Source organism: Maniola hyperantus, chromosome 25 (genome assembly GCF_902806685.2).
Source record: "Maniola hyperantus chromosome 25, iAphHyp1.2, whole genome shotgun sequence".
Classification (NCBI taxonomy): domain Eukaryota; kingdom Metazoa; phylum Arthropoda; class Insecta; order Lepidoptera; family Nymphalidae; genus Maniola; species Maniola hyperantus.
This window is the reverse complement of record NC_048560.1, coordinates 6,160,853-6,174,198: the sequence shown is the minus strand read 5'-3', so window position 1 is coordinate 6,174,198 and position 13,346 is coordinate 6,160,853. Positions and strand designations below refer to the sequence as shown.

The window sequence follows — 13,346 nt, the reverse complement described above, 5'->3', positions numbered from 1 at the left end:
CAATCTCACCTGGAGGTAAGTGATGATGCAGTCTAAGATGGAAGCGGGCTAACCTGGAAGGGGGATGGCAGTTTTTATTAAACACATGCCCCTTTAGTTTTTACACGGCCTCGCATCGGAACGCTAAATCGCTCGGCGGCACGGCTTTGCCGGTAGGCTGGTATCTAGCCACGGCCAAAGCCTCCCACCAGAAAAATATAAATACATACTAGACAAATATAAATATTTGTTTTTTTAGTACTTTCAAGCTCTTAGTTTTAAGTTTACCTAGCTTAATCTTGTAATTTTTAACATTTGGTTATATGGTTTCTCTTGTTTTGTGAGCTAAATGACTCAATGAACTTTTATTTATTTATTTTATTTATTCTGATTATTATGCTAACACATTAACACCATTCCACGCTAATTAACTGCACATACATAAATACCTGACGACCTCCCTGGCGCAGTGGTGAGCGCTGTGGTCTTAATAGTGGGAGGTCCCGGGTTCGATTCCTGGCAGGAATTTTATAATTTCTAAATTTCTGGTCTGGTCTAGTGGGAGGCTTCGGCCGTGGCTAGTTACCACCCTACCGGCAAAGCCGTGCCGCCAAGCGATTTAGCGTTCCGGTACGATGCCGTGTAGAAACCAAAGGGGTATGGTTTAATAAAAACTGCCATACCCCTTCCAGGTTAGCCCGCTATCATCTTAGACTGCATCATCACTTACCACCAGGTGAGATTGCAGTCAAGGGCTAACTTGTATCTGAATAAAAAAATATAAAAAAACCTATAAGTAGATAAAGTTCCAATAACTATGTATGTACATATTAACTGATTCACATCATTATCACTATTAAAACACACAAAGTTCCCCAAAACAATGATCCATTTACAAAATATTCGACACCTAAATCATACGCCCTTGTATCCACTTAGTTTGTTTGTTTATTAATCACCTCATACCTCAATAACCTAGATTAAATTGTGTTTGTTCCATTTATTACCGAACCTTCGAGTATTTCGGGTAAACAATGATATCTCGATAATTTTCCTTGAGGTTATTTTCTTACGTCATGGTATTACATTAGTATCTGAATTCTGAACTATTATCATATTATGTAGTACAGACTGCAGTGGACTCCCGGTAATCTGACCCCTGTCTAATCCGGCACCCCCTGTAATCCGACATGGTCTATTATTATTTATTAATGACTATATTTTTAACACATTATACTTACGTGTTAAAAATATAATAATAATAAAATATAATAATATTATTATTATATTTTTAACACGTAAGTACAATACCTACTTCCCAGAGTTTGATATGACATGAGTAAGACGTTCACTTCGTCACGTTTTATTGATGCATTCGATAACACCGATAACACCACTCGAGATAAACAGACCGACAACATGTTCAAGCAGTGGTGAGCATCATGATCAATCCAGGGCCGTCTTTACCCGGGGGTTCAAGGGGTGCGGTGCACCCGGGCGCAAAGTCCTAGGGGGCGCAAGCCGACCGCCCATAAATTTACCTACCTAGATTTGATTTCGGGCGGTGCCGAAAAGGAAACAAATATATGCCTCCCATGGGCAATAGCGTGAAAAATTAGCGACACTTTGCAGTTATCGAAACTACTTTGAAAGGCTCATATTACAATGTAGCTCTTTGAACGAGAAATGACATTATTTGCTACGATGTTTTTCTATTACCCTCTGTTTCTTGCCGCGCGGATTGAATCGCAGATATGTGTGTCGACCTATTCTTTTATTTGGCCGACCTGATGGGGTTAATAAAAAGCTATACCCTTTCCAGGTTAGCCCGCTTCCATCTTAGACTGCATCATCACTTACCACCAGGTGAGATTGCAGTCAAGGGCTAACTCAAGGGCAAGGGCTAAGGGTGTATCTGAATAAGAAAAAAACTTGACTGCAATAACAATATAGCTAAGTATAGTACGCGACAGGTCGAGATAGCAATCGGGGAGGGAACGCCCCGCACACCCGCACAGTCCCCGGTCTAACCCGAGGCGGGCGAGCACGACTGTTGTGCGGGTGTGCGGGGCGTCCCACCGCCTAATACTTCGATTGCCATCGCGACTATAGGTTTTCTTGACGGACACAGACAACGAAGTGATCCTTTAAGGGTTCCTTTTTTTCTTTTTAGGTACGGAACCCTAAAAACCAATAATAATTAAGTACTTTATGCTTTTTTGCTTCACGTTTTTAAAAAAATCCTGTTTATTTCATACTATACCAAACTTCAAGTAGGGTCTGACGCAATGCTGACATCAATGCTGCAAGAGTTAAATGGCATCACCACGAAAAGCGAAAGGTTGATAACCTAAATGCCATAAGTCGATCTGATAATCTAACAGCCGTACTCAGAGTCGCTAATCGTTACTTAAGATTGAGTAAAAACGAGACAGATTTATGTAAGAGATATATAGCTCTGTCTCGTTTAACTCAATCTTCAGTAACGATTAAGCGACTCTGAGTGCGCGGCTGTATATCTACTGATCTAATGATTTTGGAGGATTATCTACACTAATGACACTTGGATTGAAATATCGGAAATAAAAACATCAAATTAATCGTGGTATGTACCCGTTATCTACATTAAAATATATCTACAGTACGCGACCGAAAGAAGGTACATCGGCCTTTAGAATGACATTTCGGCTTTGTAGAGCGTTGTCTCTGTCACTCATACCAATATGACGGTCTCAACGACAGGGACAACGCTCTACAAAATATGCTATCTCCTACTAAAAGTCTACATACTAATTAATAATCTACATATCTCAATATCCATACATACTTCACTATCCATACTAATATTGTAAATGCGAAAGTGTGTCTGTCTGTCTGCAAGACATTCACGGCCCATCCGTTCAACCGATTTTGATGAAATTTGGTACAGAGATAGCTTGAATCCCGGGGAAAGACATAGGCTTCTTTATATCCCGAAAAATCAAAGAGTTCCCACAGGAAAAAAAGTACATAGTACATTAAAAAGAGAATACTTTAAATAAATACAAATGTAAGTAAAAAAGAAACCACGCGGACCAAGTTGCAGGCATCGTCTTGTAAAATTATAAAGAAGTAAAGTTACGAAGTGATATTTTTAAATAATTTACCGCTGTACAAAAATTCACGTCATTTTATAACTACCGGACCGTATGAAGTCGGGCGAGCATAATAAAAGAAACTAGAAATCAAATCCTAAAGCTCGCCCGACTTCAACAAACATACACGTGTAGAAAACAAAAGTTATTTTTTACTTCGTAGTGGTTTTGGAAGTCGGTTTTTTTATTTTATTTTTTATTACTACAGTCCAAGACCCTACTAGGCCGCGCTCCAGCTCGCCTCTCGCCGCATACTTTGTGCCAAAGAAAATAAAGGTTAGTTTGAATTGTCATCAAAAAAGGTGCCGCGCTCGGCTCCACTCCACTCTGTGTGTATTGTGCTTAATATTTTCGTCCAGTCTGCTTGTCTATCGGCGATACGCAGACACTACTTATGCAAAACTCGTACCTAAATAGTCACGTCATTTACATTATGATATTAAGTATGAGTGACGCAAGCCTTTAGGTAGGTTATATCAAGGTTATGTTTCGTAGTTTAATGTGGTTAAAGTAATCAATTTAAAAAAAACCGGCCAAATGCGAGTCAAACTCGCGCACCAAGGGTTCCATACTATAGTCGTATTTATTTGACGTTTTTTACGATAAATCAAAAACTACTATTTTAGAATGTCATATGATACCCCACTTGGTATATTAATTTTACTTTGAAAGTTGCAAATACTAATATTTGTTCATAAACACATTTTAATTTTTTTTCAGGATGTAACCACAAATTCACGGTTTTCGGATTTTCCCCCTAAAATGTGCTATAAGACATACTACCTGCCAAATTTCAAGATTCTATTTATAAGGGTTCCGTTTTCCTTTTGAGGTACGGAACCCTAAAAGAACAAATTTTGTAAATACCGTCAGTACTGTGCTGCCATTTAATGCTTTTATCTTTTGTCATATTTGATATAGGGTTGTCAAAAATACTACAGTCATTTTAATGTTTATTTTTGTCACAATACAAAAACAATCCGTTCAATTCTCTGGAGATATGGAACCCTAAAAGCTATTAATTTTTATCGCAATGCATTAAAACCTTTCAAAATCGATAAAAATAAAGGACATCCCTATAAAAACATGTTTCGCAAACCCGCGTGTAACTAGTCCAACTGATACCTACAGCTACAAGAGCTGGCTCAACGATGCACTAACATAGATTATAATGCTGATTTGTGAAAAAGATAATCCATATATACATAGAAGGAAAAGGTAACTGACTGACTGACTGACTGACTGACTGATCTATCAAAGCACAGGCTCAAACTAATAGACCGATTGGGCTGAAATTTGGCATGCAGATAGCTATTGTGGCGTAGGCATCCGCTAAGAAAGGGTTTTTGAAAACTCAACCCCTAAAGGAGTAAAATAAGGGTTTGAAATTTGTGTAGTCGCGAGCATAAGCTCCGTCCAGTAGTTTGAGATGTGCGTTGATAGATCAGTCAATCAGTCAGTCAGTTAGTCAGTCACCTTTTCCTTTTAAATATTTAGATTCCCAATGGCAACAAAATTCAGTTTGATCCTGGAATCTTTCGTAAAGTATAATATTACATTGAACCAGATAGAACCTAAAGAATCTCCAATTATAATCCTGACCAACCCATCACCGGCTCACTACAGAGCACGGGTCTCCCCTCAAAGTGAGAAGGGTTTTGGCCATAGTCTACCACGCTGGCCAAGTGCGGATTGTCCGACTTCACACACCTTTGAGAACATTATGGAGAACTCTCAGGCATGCAGGTTTCCTCACGAAGTTTTCCTTCACCGTTAAAGCAAGTGATATTTTAATTACTTAAAAACGCACATAACTCCGAAAAGTTAGAGGTGCGTGCCCGGGATCGAACCCCCGACCTCCGATTGGAAGGCAGACGTCCTAACCACTAGGCCACCACAGCTTCAATACCAATTATAATAGGGCAGCGAAAAGTATTCGAATTTAAAAGTCTACTAATTGTTCCGCTATCTAAATTAATGTTTACCTCAGAAACTTTCTTAATACAAAAAGTTACACGAGACAATCTATCTAGAACTTAATGTATCTACCTACTATATTATCTACATACTTAACAACTTAACATTATTTATTATAAAAAACCGGCCAAGTGCGAGTCAGGCTCGCGCAACGAGGGTTCCGTACTACAATCGTATTTTTTCGACATTTTGCACGATAATTCAAAAACGACAGACAGACAGACAGACAACAAAGTGATCCTATAAGGGTTCCGTTTTTTCTTTTGAGGTACGGAACCCTAAAAAACTGAATAATACTAAGTCTTTTTTTATATTTTTAGGGTTCCATACCTCAAAAGGAAAAACCCTTATTGGATCACTTTGTTGTCTGTCTGTCTGTCGGTCTGTCAAGAAACCTACAGGGTACTCTCCGTTGTCCTAGAATCATGAAATTTGGCGGGTAGGTAGGTCTTATAGCAAGAAAACCGTGAATTTGTGGTTACATAACACAAAAAAATTAAATTGTGGTCATGAACTAAAAATTGGTGTTTCAATTTTCGAAGTAAGATAACTACATCAAGTGGGGTATCATATGAAAGGGCTTCACCTGTGCATTCTGAAACCGATTTTTATTTCTATGCATCATAGTTTTTGAATTATCGTGCAAAATGTCGAAAAAATACGACTGTAGTACGGAGCCCTTGTTGCGCGAGCCTGACTCGCGCTTGACCGGTTTTTTAACAATATATTAATAGCTAAGTAAGTAATTAGTAAAGTCATGTACAAACTGGTTTTACTTGACCATTGAACTTCCTTTTAACATTGAAATAATAATAATATATGTCAGTATAAATTATACTTGGGTAATTTCAAGGTGATTTTTATTATTGTTTGTACTCATAAATTATAATAGTCATCTATCTATTTAACCGAGTGTTATTACTTTAAATATACCCATGATTTTAATAATATACCAACTTACAAGCGGTAATAAGTCTAATAACATTATGGCTTTAAAAAATCGGTCAAGTGCGAGGCGGATTCACACACGAGGTGTTCCATTCCGTATCTAGGTACATTGTATAAAGAAATATCCTTAGGGTACCTACCGTACTTCAAAAGGAACTATACTTAGTAACATTATCAAGAGGTAAAGTTTATGAGTTTGTTTGTAATCTCTGGAACTAACTACTGAACCGATTTTAAAAATTCTTTCGCCAGTAGAAAGCTATATTATTCCTGAGTAACATGGGCTTAGCAGGAACTTTGTTTATTTATAAATTTACAGGTCAATACAACAAAAAAAAACTATATAATATAGTATATACATTATACATACAGAAAAACTTATCACTAAAAAATTTATATTAACAATTTACAAAAAATATACGCCGTCCAAATGGTCATTTATGGGCATTGTGCCCAAAACACTGGCGCTATTACCTCGCTGAACGGCAAGGCTCAACCGTTGAGCGAAATAAGCACCAGCTCTTGGGTCACCAGACGCGTGGATCAGCTTTTGGGACACGACGTTTATAAAAGCTTTCATGGTTAGCATGTTTTATTTTTGAAAAAATAGAGATCGCTATGAAAATATTAATAAGCTACCCATGCAAAGTCGGGCCGGGTCGCTAGTCAGTACCCTTATTATAAATGCTAGTGTGTGTTTGTTTGTTGGTTTGTTGGTTTGTAGCAACGGTGCAACGGATTGACGTGATTTTTGCATGTGTATAGATAAAGACCTGGAAAGACAGGCTTATTTTTATCCCGGAAAATCAAAGAGTTCCCACAGGTTTTTATAATAATATTAGAAAGATTTATGTACTTAGTACCAATAAAAGTATTCATTCATTTCGATGTGTTAGTAAATTTATCTATATATTATGCTCTTGAACTTTTGACATATTTTTTTCGATAAAATATATTCATAATATTAATTTGAAATATAACACAAGTAACTACTTAGTAGATTTGATTTTAATTATTACTTGAGAAATAAGAAAAAATATTGCAAAACAAATATATGTAGGTAGTTATGTAATCAATAAACAACATTTCTACGATTAGCAAGTCAGATGTGCAATCAATGATCTAAATATTGACCATTTGTGAAGCAATGAAGCGTAAAGGCATCTTTAGATCGAAATGAATTCGAATACTTTTACATTTTTGCATTTATACTGTACTAGCTGATGCCTGCGACTTGGTAGGTACGCGTGGATTTAGGTTTTTAAAAACTCTTTGATTTCCCGGGATAAAAAGTAATCTATGTCACTCTCCGGGTCTTTGACTATACACATGCAAAAAATCACGTCAATCCGTCGCTCCGTTGCTACGTGATTGAAGGACAAACTAACAAACCAACAAACCAATAAACCAACAAACCAACAGACAAACACACTTTCCCATTTATAATAAGGGTGCTGAATAATATAAGGGTACTGACTTAGGAATAATTCTTTATCGAAGTAAAGAATGGCAGAGAAAATGAAGCGAAAATAACTTCAAAATAATTTTGTTTTTTTTTAGATTTAAGTTTATTAATTTTAATTAATTTTAATTATTTAAATTAGTTTGGCCATCCAAAGGGGTAATGCTGCCAGCATCTTGGGTACAATGCCTCGCTGCGGTGGTCTCGATGAGGTTTTAGATTTAATTTAATTTATTTTAGTTTTAATTTAATGTTGTTTTTTTTAGATTTAAGTTTATTAATAGTTTATTTAAATAATTTGGTATCCGTGCAGCAGTTTATTAATAGTTTATTTGTTAACCATTGATAATAAAACTACATATAAATGTTATAGTAGTTAGTTTAATTAAAATTTTACTTACTTATTTCTTGTGCTTCGCTATTAAAGAATTAAAATAATTTTTAAATACATATTATATATAATCGAAAATTGTGGAACCGGCAGGATTCAAACCTGGGTCTCCTGGGATCGGGCTCGACGCTCTGACCGCTAAGCCACGGTTCGCTTTACTTTTCACTTTCTTTTTTTTAATTTGTACCAAAAACATTTACAACTTTTTTTTTAATTTGTAGGTCTGTACCAAAAACATTTACAATAAAGAGAAAAAGTGAGTAAAAGTGGACTTTTTTGGGCGTCGTGTAAAAATTTCAGCAGTAAAAAACTTTATGGAAGCTAGAAGGCCATAAAGCAATTTCATAGAAAACTTATTAAAAAGAAGCGTTTAAGAGAAGAGAGACGTCAGAGAGGAAAAGCAAAGTATGAAAAGATGGAGAGCAATATCTATGATCGAAGCGGAAGCTCCGGTAGGAGTACCATAGGGCATAGTGTTCTGTGAGCGGAAGAGAGCAAGCAAAAGAAGGGGAACGATGACGCTTCGGTTTGAATGAAGCAAATCAGGAAAAAGGATAAAAATATCGTGACGTAAAAATTGCAGTCACAAAATTAACAGCACTTTAAATTAGGTAGGTCTACTACGTTCGTTTCTATTTAAAAAAAACTTAATGAGGTATAACCATGGTTTCTGGGAAAAATCTGTGTTAAGTAAATAGGTATTTCTTTACAACACAAAAATTACAATAGCTCAACTGGTAAAGGAGTGGACTGAAAACCGAAAGGTCCGACGGTTCAAACCCCGCCCGTTGCACTATTGTCGTACCTACTCCTAGCACAAGCTTCACGCTTATTTGGAGAGGAAAAAGGGGAATATTAGTCATTTAACATGGCTAATGTTCTTTAAAAAAAAAAAAATTACATAATATATTCCTAGATATTTAGAATTTTTGACAACCCTAACTTAACCGCTACTTTTGTGCCGTTACAATATTTTGGTCAGTTTTTCAGTCTACTTACTTATTTAAATTAGTTATCACCTAGGTATATACTTAGTTTTTATTAATATTAAAATTACTTGAATATATCTATACTAATATTATAAAGAGGTAATGTCGTTAAGTTTGTTTGTAGGGGGTAATCTCTGGAACTACTGAACCGATTTTGAAAATTCTTTCACCAATAGAAAGCTACATTATTCCTGAGTGACATAGGCTATATTATATACACGCGGGGATCAGCTATACTTAAGTAATTCTATACTAGTCTTATTGATATTTTATTGATTTTGTTTAAAAAATGTACACATTAATTGTTTACAAAAATGGGTTACTATTGGTTACTTTTTAATTTCCATAATCGATTTTACAGGTAGGTATTACAAGGTAGGTATAAACGTGATTTAGCATAAGAAAGCTAACAAATATTTATCCTAAGGTAAGTAATTAAGCACGCGCTTACCTCACTGTACATCCAAAACACGATTTTACCTACCAACAATTAAACCACACGATTTTAAATTAAACTAAACCAACAGTTCAAAAACCATATCAAACTGTATATAAAAATCATTCGTAAACAATTTTCAGTTATTTTCCAAGATACTTGTGCACTATTAGTTATGTTTTTCGTAATAAAAACACCACAATAACACATCAGTCGAAGTGGTAACGATCGATAAAATGCGCGCGAAAACGTCCCACTCTATACGCAGTCTGTGCCGCACTGGTTTGACATAACTTAACGCAAAGTTCAAAATGGCGGTGCCGTTGCCTTGCGCAAACATTGAAATAATAATAATATATGTCAGTATAAATTATACTTGGGTAATTTCAAGGTGATTTTTATTATTGTTTGTACTCATAAATTATAATAGTCATCTATCTATTTAACCGAGTGTTATTACTTTAAATATACCCATGATTTTAATAATATACCAACTTACAAGCGGTAATAAGTCTAATAACATTATGGCTTTAAAAAATCGGTCAAGTGCGAGGCGGATTCACACACGAGGTGTTCCATTCCGTATCTAGGTACATTGTATAAAGAAATATCCTTAGGGTACCTACCGTACTTCAAAAGGAACTATACTTAGTAACATTATCAAGAGGTAAAGTTTATGAGTTTGTTTGTAATCTCTGGAACTAACTACTGAACCGATTTTAAAAATTCTTTCGCCAGTAGAAAGCTATATTATTCCTGAGTAACATGGGCTTAGCAGGAACTTTGTTTATTTATAAATTTACAGGTCAATACAACAAAAAAAAACTATATAATATAGTATATACATTATACATACAGAAAAACTTATCACTAAAAAATTTATATTAACAATTTACAAAAAATATACGCCGTCCAAATGGTCATTTATGGGCATTGTGCCCAAAACACTGGCGCTATTACCTCGCTGAACGGCAAGGCTCAACCGTTGAGCGAAATAAGCACCAGCTCTTGGGTCACCAGACGCGTGGATCAGCTTTTGGGACACGACGTTTATAAAAGCTTTCATGGTTAGCATGTTTTATTTTTGAAAAAATAGAGATCGCTATGAAAATATTAATAAGCTACCCATGCAAAGTCGGGCCGGGTCGCTAGTCAGTACCCTTATTATAAATGCTAGTGTGTGTTTGTTTGTTGGTTTGTTGGTTTGTAGCAACGGTGCAACGGATTGACGTGATTTTTGCATGTGTATAGATAAAGACCTGGAAAGACAGGCTTATTTTTATCCCGGAAAATCAAAGAGTTCCCACAGGTTTTTATAATAATATTAGAAAGATTTATGTACTTAGTACCAATAAAAGTATTCATTCATTTCGATGTGTTAGTAAATTTATCTATATATTATGCTCTTGAACTTTTGACATATTTTTTTCGATAAAATATATTCATAATATTAATTTGAAATATAACACAAGTAACTACTTAGTAGATTTGATTTTAATTATTACTTGAGAAATAAGAAAAAATATTGCAAAACAAATATATGTAGGTAGTTATGTAATCAATAAACAACATTTCTACGATTAGCAAGTCAGATGTGCAATCAATGATCTAAATATTGACCATTTGTGAAGCAATGAAGCGTAAAGGCATCTTTAGATCGAAATGAATTCGAATACTTTTACATTTTTGCATTTATACTGTACTAGCTGATGCCTGCGACTTGGTAGGTACGCGTGGATTTAGGTTTTTAAAAACTCTTTGATTTCCCGGGATAAAAAGTAATCTATGTCACTCTCCGGGTCTTTGACTATACACATGCAAAAAATCACGTCAATCCGTCGCTCCGTTGCTACGTGATTGAAGGACAAACTAACAAACCAACAAACCAATAAACCAACAAACCAACAGACAAACACACTTTCCCATTTATAATAAGGGTGCTGAATAATATAAGGGTACTGACTTAGGAATAATTCTTTATCGAAGTAAAGAATGGCAGAGAAAATGAAGCGAAAATAACTTCAAAATAATTTTGTTTTTTTTTAGATTTAAGTTTATTAATTTTAATTAATTTTAATTATTTAAATTAGTTTGGCCATCCAAAGGGGTAATGCTGCCAGCATCTTGGGTACAATGCCTCGCTGCGGTGGTCTCGATGAGGTTTTAGATTTAATTTAATTTATTTTAGTTTTAATTTAATGTTGTTTTTTTTAGATTTAAGTTTATTAATAGTTTATTTAAATAATTTGGTATCCGTGCAGCAGTTTATTAATAGTTTATTTGTTAACCATTGATAATAAAACTACATATAAATGTTATAGTAGTTAGTTTAATTAAAATTTTACTTACTTATTTCTTGTGCTTCGCTATTAAAGAATTAAAATAATTTTTAAATACATATTATATATAATCGAAAATTGTGGAACCGGCAGGATTCAAACCTGGGTCTCCTGGGATCGGGCTCGACGCTCTGACCGCTAAGCCACGGTTCGCTTTACTTTTCACTTTCTTTTTTTTAATTTGTACCAAAAACATTTACAACTTTTTTTTTAATTTGTAGGTCTGTACCAAAAACATTTACAATAAAGAGAAAAAGTGAGTAAAAGTGGACTTTTTTGGGCGTCGTGTAAAAATTTCAGCAGTAAAAAACTTTATGGAAGCTAGAAGGCCATAAAGCAATTTCATAGAAAACTTATTAAAAAGAAGCGTTTAAGAGAAGAGAGACGTCAGAGAGGAAAAGCAAAGTATGAAAAGATGGAGAGCAATATCTATGATCGAAGCGGAAGCTCCGGTAGGAGTACCATAGGGCATAGTGTTCTGTGAGCGGAAGAGAGCAAGCAAAAGAAGGGGAACGATGACGCTTCGGTTTGAATGAAGCAAATCAGGAAAAAGGATAAAAATATCGTGACGTAAAAATTGCAGTCACAAAATTAACAGCACTTTAAATTAGGTAGGTCTACTACGTTCGTTTCTATTTAAAAAAAACTTAATGAGGTATAACCATGGTTTCTGGGAAAAATCTGTGTTAAGTAAATAGGTATTTCTTTACAACACAAAAATTACAATAGCTCAACTGGTAAAGGAGTGGACTGAAAACCGAAAGGTCCGACGGTTCAAACCCCGCCCGTTGCACTATTGTCGTACCTACTCCTAGCACAAGCTTCACGCTTATTTGGAGAGGAAAAAGGGGAATATTAGTCATTTAACATGGCTAATGTTCTTTAAAAAAAAAAAAATTACATAATATATTCCTAGATATTTAGAATTTTTGACAACCCTAACTTAACCGCTACTTTTGTGCCGTTACAATATTTTGGTCAGTTTTTCAGTCTACTTACTTATTTAAATTAGTTATCACCTAGGTATATACTTAGTTTTTATTAATATTAAAATTACTTGAATATATCTATACTAATATTATAAAGAGGTAATGTCGTTAAGTTTGTTTGTAGGGGGTAATCTCTGGAACTACTGAACCGATTTTGAAAATTCTTTCACCAATAGAAAGCTACATTATTCCTGAGTGACATAGGCTATATTATATACACGCGGGGATCAGCTATACTTAAGTAATTCTATACTAGTCTTATTGATATTTTATTGATTTTGTTTAAAAAATGTACACATTAATTGTTTACAAAAATGGGTTACTATTGGTTACTTTTTAATTTCCATAATCGATTTTACAGGTAGGTATTACAAGGTAGGTATAAACGTGATTTAGCATAAGAAAGCTAACAAATATTTATCCTAAGGTAAGTAATTAAGCACGCGCTTACCTCACTGTACATCCAAAACACGATTTTACCTACCAACAATTAAACCACACGATTTTAAATTAAACTAAACCAACAGTTCAAAAACCATATCAAACTGTATATAAAAATCATTCGTAAACAATTTTCAGTTATTTTCCAAGATACTTGTGCACTATTAGTTATGTTTTTCGTAATAAAAACACCACAATAACACATCAGTCGAAGTGGTAACGATCGATAAAATGCGCGCGAAAACGTCCCACTCTATACGC

At 34.9% G+C, this 13,346-nt stretch overlaps 1 protein-coding gene across 1 annotated transcript in view; it reads right to left on the bottom strand.

Annotated features, from left to right (window-relative positions):
* LOC117994014 (uncharacterized) overlaps positions 1-9,584 on the bottom strand; it is a 58,055-nt gene extending 48,471 nt beyond the window's left edge. The window contains exon 1 of the mRNA XM_069507122.1: positions 9,332-9,584. The gene's annotated coding sequence lies outside the window, so the exon portion shown is untranslated. The remainder of the gene's footprint in view (positions 1-9,331) is intronic.
* Positions 9,585-13,346: the final 3,762 nt, after the last annotated feature.